This window comes from Pongo abelii, chromosome 4 (genome assembly GCF_028885655.2).
Source record: "Pongo abelii isolate AG06213 chromosome 4, NHGRI_mPonAbe1-v2.0_pri, whole genome shotgun sequence".
In the NCBI taxonomy this organism is placed as follows: domain Eukaryota; kingdom Metazoa; phylum Chordata; class Mammalia; order Primates; family Hominidae; genus Pongo; species Pongo abelii.
Window position 1 is genome coordinate 185,336,955 of NC_071989.2, and position 9,135 is coordinate 185,346,089.

The 9,135-nt window shown below is 55.0% G+C and overlaps 1 long non-coding RNA gene across 1 annotated transcript; it reads right to left on the reverse strand.

Annotated features, from left to right (window-relative positions):
• Positions 1-5,137: 5,137 nt before the first annotated feature.
• LOC134761455 (uncharacterized) lies at positions 5,138-9,110 on the reverse strand. Its single transcript, XR_010140084.1, has 3 exons — positions 6,662-9,110; positions 6,342-6,396; positions 5,138-6,087 (listed from the first exon to the last, which is right to left on the reverse strand). It is a non-coding gene; the product is annotated as an uncharacterized LOC134761455 (long non-coding RNA).
• Positions 9,111-9,135: the final 25 nt, after the last annotated feature.

Below are 9,135 nucleotides of genomic sequence, written 5' to 3' on the forward strand. Positions count from 1 at the left end.
TCCTGTGTGCCCTCCCCTGTGCATCCGGAGGGGCAGAATTTGAGGCACGTGGCAGGGTGGAGAGTCAGATGGTTTTCTTGGGCTGGCCATCTTGGTGGTCCTCGTGATGCAGACATGGCAGGCTCATGGTTAGTGGAGGAGGTACAGGCGAGACCCCATGTGCCAGGCCTGGTGCCCACAGACATGAGGGGAGCCACTGGTCTGGCCTGGCTTGGAGGTTAAAGAAGGGTAGTTAGGACGGGCATGGTGGCTCGTGCCTGTGATCCCAGCACTTTGGAAGGCCAAGGCGGGCAGATCGCTTGAGGTCAGGAGTTCGAGACCAGCCTGGCCGACATGGTGAAACAACGTCTCTAGTAAAAATACAAAAATTAGCTGAGTGTGGTAGGGCACGCCTGTAATCCCAGCTACTCAGGAGGCTGAGGCGGGAAAATCACTTGAACGTGGGAGGTGGAGGTTGCAGTGAGCTGAGATCACACCACTGCGCTCGAGCCTGGGTGGCAGAGCGAGACCCTGCTTCAAAAAAAAAAAAAAAAAAGCGTAGTTGTAGTTGGGGGTGGATCTGCAGAGAGACAGTGTGGAAAACAGCAATGGCCACAGCAAAGGCCTGGAGGGGCCAGCTGCCGTCCAAACAGAAGAAGGTGGGGCTGGAGAGGGTAGCCCTTAGGTCCTGAGAGGCCCCAAGTGCCAGGCAGTAGAGCTGGGGCTGTCTCTTGAGGTCAGGGCAGGGCACGGCACAGCAGAGTTTGAAATAGGTTTGTGTTGTATTGCAGAAAAGAGGCCCCAGGACACTGAGGGAGTGCAGGAGGGAGGCTGGGAGGAGGAGTTGCAGCAGCGGCCTAGGGGCGGGGGCCAGGCAAGGGAGGGGCAGAGAGTAATATGGCAGAGATGGGACCCAGTGGCAGGTCCGGGGGATGAGAGATGGAGAGAAGGACAGCAGCGTTGCCAGGCATCTGGCCTGTACCGGACATGCTCACGCCATCTCCCACGAACGTCCTAGCAACCTTGCGCCATGTCTGCAATCACTTATTTCATTTTTTCTTTTTTAACTTTAATTTTTTTTGTTTTTAAGAGACAGGATCTCCCTAGGTTACCCAGGCTGGTTTCAAACTCCTGGGCTCAAGCAATTCTTCCTCCTTAGCCCCAAAGTGCTGGCATTACAGGTGTGAGCCACCACGCCTGGCCCACTTATTTTCTAGATGAGGCACAGAAAGATTGGGAGACTTGACTAAGGTCACGCTGTCACTGAGCCATGAGCCAGACTAGAATCCAGGCCTGAAGCTGGGTGCGCTGTCCCAGGACTGGCTGGCACTGAGTACCATTTGCCAGCGAGCATCTCTCTGGGAAGCTGACTTCTGCCCGGTACCTGGAGGACCGTAGGCCTTGGTGGTGGTGCCGTCACTCCGGGGCTTCCTGCCTCCCACTGATGCCCGCACCACCCTAGAGGGACTGTCATCTCTCCTGTCCCAAGCCTGGACTGGAAAGACTGAAGGGAAGCCTTAAGTAGGCCAGGACAGCTCAGTGTGCCATGGCTGCCCATCCTTCAGGGGTCCCTGGCATGAAGACCTGCAACACATCTGTTAGTCTTCTCAGCAGGCCCTTGGCCTGGTCCCCTTTAAGAGACGAGAAGGGCTGGGCACGGTGACTCACACCTCTAATCCCAGCACTTTGGAAGGCTGAGGCTGGAGAAGGGCTCCAGCCTAGGAGTTCAGGACCAGCCTGGGCAACACGGTGAGACCCTGTTTTGTTTTGTTTTTTGTTTTTTTGAGATGGAGTCTTGCTCTGTCGCCCAGGCTGGAGTGCAGTGGTGCAATCTCGGCTCGCTGTAACCTCCGCCTCCCAGGTTCGAGCGATTCCCCTGCCTCAGCCTTCCAAGTAGCTGGGACTACAGGCTTGCGCCACCATGCCCGGCTAATTTTTTTGTATGTTAGTAGAGACAAGGTTTCACCATATTAGCCAGGATGGTCTGGATCTCCTGACCTCATGATCCGCCCGCCTCGGCCTCCCAAAGTGCTGGGATTACAGGTGTGAACCACCGCGCCCAGCCTGGCGAGACCCAGTTTCTACAAAATATTAAAAAACTAAGAGGCCAGGGCTGGGCGCGGTGGCTCACGCCTGTAATCCCAGCACTTTGGGAGGCCGAGGTGGGCAGATCACCTGAGGTCAGTAGTTTGAGACCAGCCTGGTCAACATGGTGAAACCCCGTCTCTACTAAAAATACAAAAATTAGCCGGGTGTGGTGGTTCATGCCTGTAATCCCAGCCACTCAGAAGGCTGAGACAGGAGAATCCCTGGAACCCAGGAGACAGAGGTTGCAGTGAGCCAAGACTGCGCCACTACACTCCAGCCCGGGCAACAAAGCAAGACTGTCTCAAAAAGAAAAAAAAAAAAATCAGCTGGGCCTAGTGGTGCATTCTTGTGGTCCCAGCTACTTGGGAGGCTGAGGTGGGAGGATCACTTGAGCCCAGGAGGTTGAGGCAGCAGTAAGCTGCACTCCAGCCTGAGCAACAAAGCGAAACCCTGTCTCTTAAAAAAAAAAAAAAAAAAAAAAAAGGAGAGAGAGACAAGAAGGGTCTCTGCTGTGTTCTCTCTTGGAATCCTGGAGAATGAGTGCAAAGCTTCGTGTGTGATATTCGTGTTTTTTTTTTTTTTCTGCCTGCCTCGGCCTCCCAAAGTGCTGGGATTACAGGCGTGAGCCACCGCGCCCGGCCTCGTGTTATTTTCATGATGTCTTGCTGGAGTGCCTATATGTTAGTGCCTGGCATATAGTGGATGCCCAGTAAGTGTTTGTTGAATGATCACGAGGAGCCTGTGGGACCTTTAGGAGACACATTCAGGAAACAGCTGAAGATTCAAGTCTGGATTCACCTCCACTTCAATTCGGGAATGAATTTGAGACAGGCTCAGGGCAGTCAACATAAATGCTGGTCACTGGGGCCTAGGGAGAACCGGGAGTGGGGCCCACACAGGGAGCATCAGGAGTCAAGCCGGTGGGATGTGGTCTTCTTTCAACCTGGACATCCTTGGCATGTTAACCACAGAGTAGCTTTCACTTCCACAAGGAAACGTGCTCTCTCCCACTTCTCTTGAACTGTGAAGCCCTCTCAGTCCGTCCTCGGTTCCCATGGATACAAGCGAGAAGGACACAGGGACGGATGGTAACTATCCGGGAGCCCGTCTGGGAACGCCGAGCAGCACAGCCAGATCTGCCAGTTTATCGACAGCGTCCAGAGGTTCAGATTTGTATGTGAGATCTGGTGTTTGAATATTGGCAACTACATTAGATTTTTTTTTTAATCCTATTAGAAAAATAACAAATGTGGGCCAAATCCAGTATGAGGACGGCCAGGGCCCACCATAGTGAGGAGGTGAGACGCCCGAACACCAGCATCACAGCACTGGGCAGGGACAGCACGGCCAGGGCAGGAGGACAACAACCTCCAGGGAAGGGGCAGGGAAGCCTGGACAGGGCAAGAGCGTGTCAAGAAGCTGCCGACAGGACAGTGTCAACCAGGCAGATAAGGCCGAGGAGTCCCTCGTGGCATTTCACAACAAGGTGACATTTGCCAGATCAGTTTAGCCGAGCTGGGGCCGCTGCCAGGGTTAAAGAGGAACAAGGCGGGAGGGTGGGGAGGATGTGGAAGGAGAGAGTGCAGACAGCTCTTAAGAGGTTTGGCTGTGGTGGGCTAAGAGGACCGCCAAGCTCAGCTGAGAGGCCAGGGTGTGGGTGGCGGGAGGGGCCTGGGAGGCATCTGCTGGAGGATGGTGGGAGAAGTTGGGAGAAGTTGGGAGGGGGCTGTAAGGAGAGAATGGGGTGAAGCGCAGGGGCAAATGTGGAACCGTGGAGCCAGAGCTAGCCTAGAGTGGGGCAGGAGCAGGTGCCAGGCACCTCCTTGAAACAGCCACCCTCACTCCGTAGGACGGAAACGTGGTGCAATCACATGTCATTTAATCATCATAACACCTTTGAGAACACATTATTAAAGGCATGTTTCAGATGAGGGTACTGAGGCTCAGAGAGGAACACTGACTTGTACAGAGTCACCCAGATGGAATGGCTTGGCCTGCCACTCCAAGGATCAAAGGCCAAAGTGTTCCCCGCTGACCCACCAGCACTCCCCAGCTCCTGTCATGCGTCCCCCATCACCTGGGCTCATGTGATGGAGTGCACTCAGTTTTGCACCAGACTTTGCTACTCCACCAGCTGTGTGCCTCCGGGCAAGACACTGCCCCTCTTTGAGCCTTGGTTTCCCCATCTGGAAAATAATAGCAGCTGGGCGCAGTGGCTTACACCTGTAATCCCAGTACTTTGGAAGGCCGAGATGGGTGGATCACCTGAGGTCAGGAGTTCAAGACCAGCCTGGCCAACATGGTGAAACCTCGTCTCTACTAAAAATACAAAAATTAGCCAGGCGTGGTTGCGGGCGCCTATAATCCCAGCTACTCAGGAGGTTGTGGCAGGAGAATCGCTTGAACCCAGGAGGTGGAGGTTGTGGTGCGCTGAGATTTTGCCACTGCACTCCAGCCTGGGTGACAGAGTGAGACTTCGTCTCAAAAAAATAATAATAATAGCAACCACAAGCTGCAAAGATCACAGTGTTCCGAAGCTGGGGTGCAAGGCTGTGCGGGCGGAGGCCATGGGGACTGGGAAGTAAATGTCCTTCCTTGTGCCAGGCAGGGGAGGCCATTAGCACCCTTGGAGGGGGCAGAGCCCATGGCAGGGGGCTGAGTGGGTAACTGGAGAGGCAGCAGGCAAGGGGAAGGCTTTTCCCAGCTCAGAACGGCTTGAGCTCATTTGGATCAGCAGGGAGAGAGGCGGTGGAGGGCGAGGGACTGTTTTGCCAGAGTACAGAGGCAGGCATTCATGATTCTGCCACTGCCTCCTCAGTGCAGGGCCCCACATGCCCTTGGTACACACATAAGGTACACACCATCCTCAGACTCGCCACGTGGCCCTGCTACAGGAAGGGAGCTGAGGCCCTGGGCTAAAGGGCTGGCCACAGGTCACCCTTTGAACTTGAGACAGCCTAAATCCAAAGCTGACCCTGAGACTGGAAGAAGAACCCCTCCCAACTGAGGCCTTAAAGGAAGGAGGGGAGGGGACCAGGGTTCCGGGGCTCATGGTGGAACAAGAACCAGCTCGCTGACTGACAGCCTGGGGGAACTCAGGAAACCAGCACCAGCCACTTGGGAGATTGTGCAGGGGGAGCCACTTCTGAGCCAGTGAGGACCCCAGGACCAGCCTGGGCCCTCCTGCTCAGGTTTTTGGAGTACTGGAAGATCAACTGAGATTTCACCCAAGTTTCTTGCCACTGACAAAATGACCACTACTTGGGTACGAGGCAGATTAGGTAGGTCTCTCCGCTGCAATTCAAACTAGTTTAAGCAAAAATGGGGATAATTGAACTGAAAAAGTGAATGGCTTCAGACCTGGCTGGATCCAGGTACCCATGGCGGCTACCGGGACCCTCTCTCGTGCTCTCCACCTCTCGGCTCTGCCATCCTCAATGCTGGCTTCATTCTCAGAAGGCTCTCCCCACTATTGGCAAGGATGGCCCCCAGCAGCTCCAGGCCCATACCTGGCCAGCTCAGCAGCCCCAGTGGACAGAGGGAGCCTTTCTTTTCTTTTTTCTTTTCTTTTTTCTTTTTTTATTTTTTTGAGATGGCGTCTCACCCTGTGGCCCAGGCTGGAGTGCAGTGGTGTGATCTCAGCTCACTGTAACCTCCGCCTCCCAGATTCAAGCGTTTCTCCTGCCTCAGCCTCCTGAGTAGCTGGGACTACAGGCATGCGACACCACGCCCAGCTAATTTTTGTATTTTTAGTAGAGACGGGGTTTCACCATGTTGGCCAGGATGATCTTGATCTCTTGACCTCGTGATCCACTCGCCTGGGCCTCCCAAAGTGCTGGGATTACAGGCGTCAGCCACCGCGCTCAGCAAGGGAGCCTTTCTTAATGGCGCCAGCGAAAGTCCCAGGGCCGACGCCCATTGGACTAACTTGGGTCATGTGTCTGTCTCTGAATTAGTCACTGGGTCTGACCCTTCCTGGCTTGGATGACATACTCCTGTTTAGAGCTGAAAGCAGAAAATCTGCCCGAAAATGGGATGCGGAGCAGGCCTGGCAGGGATGTCCACGGCACTTCCTCCCCTCATGCCCAGGGCCCCGCCCCCGACTCCACTCCCAGACCTCAGAGCTGGAGCGTCTGGAACTTCTGATCAGACTCCAGCCCACCTCACCCCTGCATGCAGAAATAGGGGTGCTACAAGGGGAAGCGGGGAGGGTGTGTGGGGTACTGAAATGACCTGGGACAGACCTGGGTTCCCATTCAGACTTTGCCACTCACCAGCTGTGTGTCTCCGGGCAAGTCACTGACTCTCTCTGGGCCTCAGTTTTCCCATCTGTACAATAATAATAACAATCAACACATTGACAGCACCTACTATGTACTAGTCCCATTTTAAGCACTTCCTAGATACTTTTTGAAAATCCTCAAACTGACCCTAGGAGGTAGGTACCATCACTACCACCCCCATATTATAGTTGAAGATAAGTGATTCAAGATAGGTCAGGCACCAAGCTCAAGGTCACACCATTAGCAATAGACTCCTCAGGAGCAGAGCTAATGTGAATGAACGTGGCTGGCCCGGCGCCAGGGGCAGATACCTGGGAACAGCCATGAGCTTTGTGATGATCAAGGGGCAATCTGAATGTGTGCTTGGTGGGATCTTGCAGAGGTTGGAAGAGGCCAGAGAAGACTCCACCAGCTCTTGCTGAAAAAGTCTTGCAGCCTCCCCTCAGCCCTAAAACCTTCCTGGAGAGGTGTGGGGGAGCACAGAACAGGAAGGTGGGGGTGGAGGGTGGGGCTGTGAGGAGGGAGGGAGGGGGTTCTCCTTCTAAGCCTCCATCCAGTCCCATTTTATTCTCACAACAGGTTATCAAAAAGAAACTCAAGAGAGGGGAAGTGTTTCAGCCAAGGTCACACAGCAAAGGCCCAGTTTCTGGATCTCAGTCCTCCCTTGTCTCATCTTTTCCACTCTGGGGATCCAGAAGTCATTGGCCCAGCCTTCCAGTGTGTGTGTGGGGAGCTCATGCTCTGGGGGTGGGAGAGACCGACCTGTCAGCGACTTGAAGGGTGATCGGTTTGGGGGTAGCAGACACGAAGTCCTGGTAGGAGGAACCCACCAGCCGCCCACCCACCAAGGCTGAGTGTGTGGGCTTCAGGGGCAACGGCAGCTGAAAGGAGGTAGGTTCTCAGAGGACAGTGACCAGTGGCCACCCACTCCCACCAGTCAGAGCAACTGAGAACTATGGGTCCACTGAGTTTGGCAAGTTAGGGGTTACTGGTGACCTTGGCCAGAGCAGTGCCAGAGAAAATTCAGGGAGGAGACAGAGGACAGATGTCTGTCTGCATCCTATAGAAATGAGGGGATGAAGATAACCTGGAAGGGTGATGGGTACGGAGACCAGGGGAGTGGGCTCTAGGGCATGCCAGCAGGGAACACCCTTGCTTCCCTGAAAATAGGGAAAACTGAGTGCAGGGTGTATGGGAACTCTCTATACTATCTTTGTAACTTTTCTGTAAATCTAACACTGTTCTAAAATAGAAAGTTTATTTAAAAATGTTGATGGCAAGAGGTGAGAGTGGGCGTGGCTGGAGAGTTTGTAGGTGGCTGGTGGGGAGGCAGGAATTTGAGGAAGGAAGAGCTTAGATGCATTTAGGGCTTCTGTTTTTTGGATGCAAAATTGAGTGTGCAGGAGGCTGGAGGGTGAGGGGAGCAGGGGGGCGAGGAGCTGTGAGCTAGGACAAGTCAAAGGAAGCTGGAAGAGGCTGAGGCCACAGATGCTCATGGCCAGCCATCTGCTGCCCCTCCCCGGCTGCAGGGTCTCCCTCCTCCCCAGAATCAGGCTCTTCATGCCTAAGGGTGGGGGATGGCTGAAGCTCTGTCCCTCCATGGCTCTCCCCACTTCCCTTCCCCACCCTGTCACCCACTCCCTTAGGGATCCCTGTTGCAGGCCAACCACACCTACTGGCCAGTTGGTCTAGGGCACAGGGCCTGGCTGTGTCCCTGCCTGGGCCTCACTCTAGTGGGGGCCGTGGAGAAACTGCCATGGCCAGTGGTCCCTAGACATAGTGGGCACTGACTTCCCAAGGCAGGGGCCTGTGAGTATTTTAAGTTTTAAGAGGGTTCTCCCAACTCCAAAGCGCCAGGAACACTGCCACATAGGCAGCACTGCTCTCCTTCTCTTGGCATAGCCAATTACCCAACGCAGAACTCAGAGGCCTGGCTAGAACCACCTCCTCCTCCGCGGTGCGGTTGGGACCAGGTGAGGTTTGCTCAGGGAAGTCGAGGTTGGAGGCTTTTTAGTGGTGGAAAAGGCTTCTGAGCGCTGTGGACGGTTTCAGGGTCCCAACCCAGCAAGGAACGGAGTTCTGGGAGGCCCTGGCATGGTGTCCACTCCCTTGCAGGGGACTTTTCTGAGGCCCCCTCCCCTTCTGTGCTTAGAGCTTTAGGAGATAAAGGTGCCAAGAGGCTGGCCCTGAGCGTCCCTGGAGGAGCCCTGCCCTGGGAGTCTGGGGTTAGATGCTGCTTCCGGAACTCTACTTGGGACTCCTCTGGGAGGCGTGAGGCTTGAGAGAGAATGCAAAGGATTTCCTAGCTGGCCCCATCTGAGAGGGCACAGGCGTGGAGGGGAGGAGAGGCCTGGAATGGAGGGATAATGAGCTGGGTAGCGGCTGAGAATGGCCTGGAATAAATGGTCATGGAGCCGAGATGAGGGGCTGTGGTTGCGAATTGGGAGCTGGGATCAGGATGAGACTGGGATGGGCTGGACTGAAGATGTGCCGTGAGAAATGTTGGGGCGGGGGGGGGAGGGGACACGTGCTAAGCACGGGGCCGAAGCTGGGATGGGAAAGGAACTAGGTTGGATTTGAGGGTGGGATGCAGACGGCAGCGGATATGATGGGATAGACTAGGCAAGGACCTCTCAGGGAAAGGAGACGGGCCAGGGGTGGGGTGGTGTGTGAGCTGGGTTGGGATGAAAATGGGTTTAACATGGGGTGGGACGCACCAGGAATGGAGATCAATGAAGCAATGGGTGGGGCGGGACCGGATTGGGACGGGGGGGTGGGCGGGGGG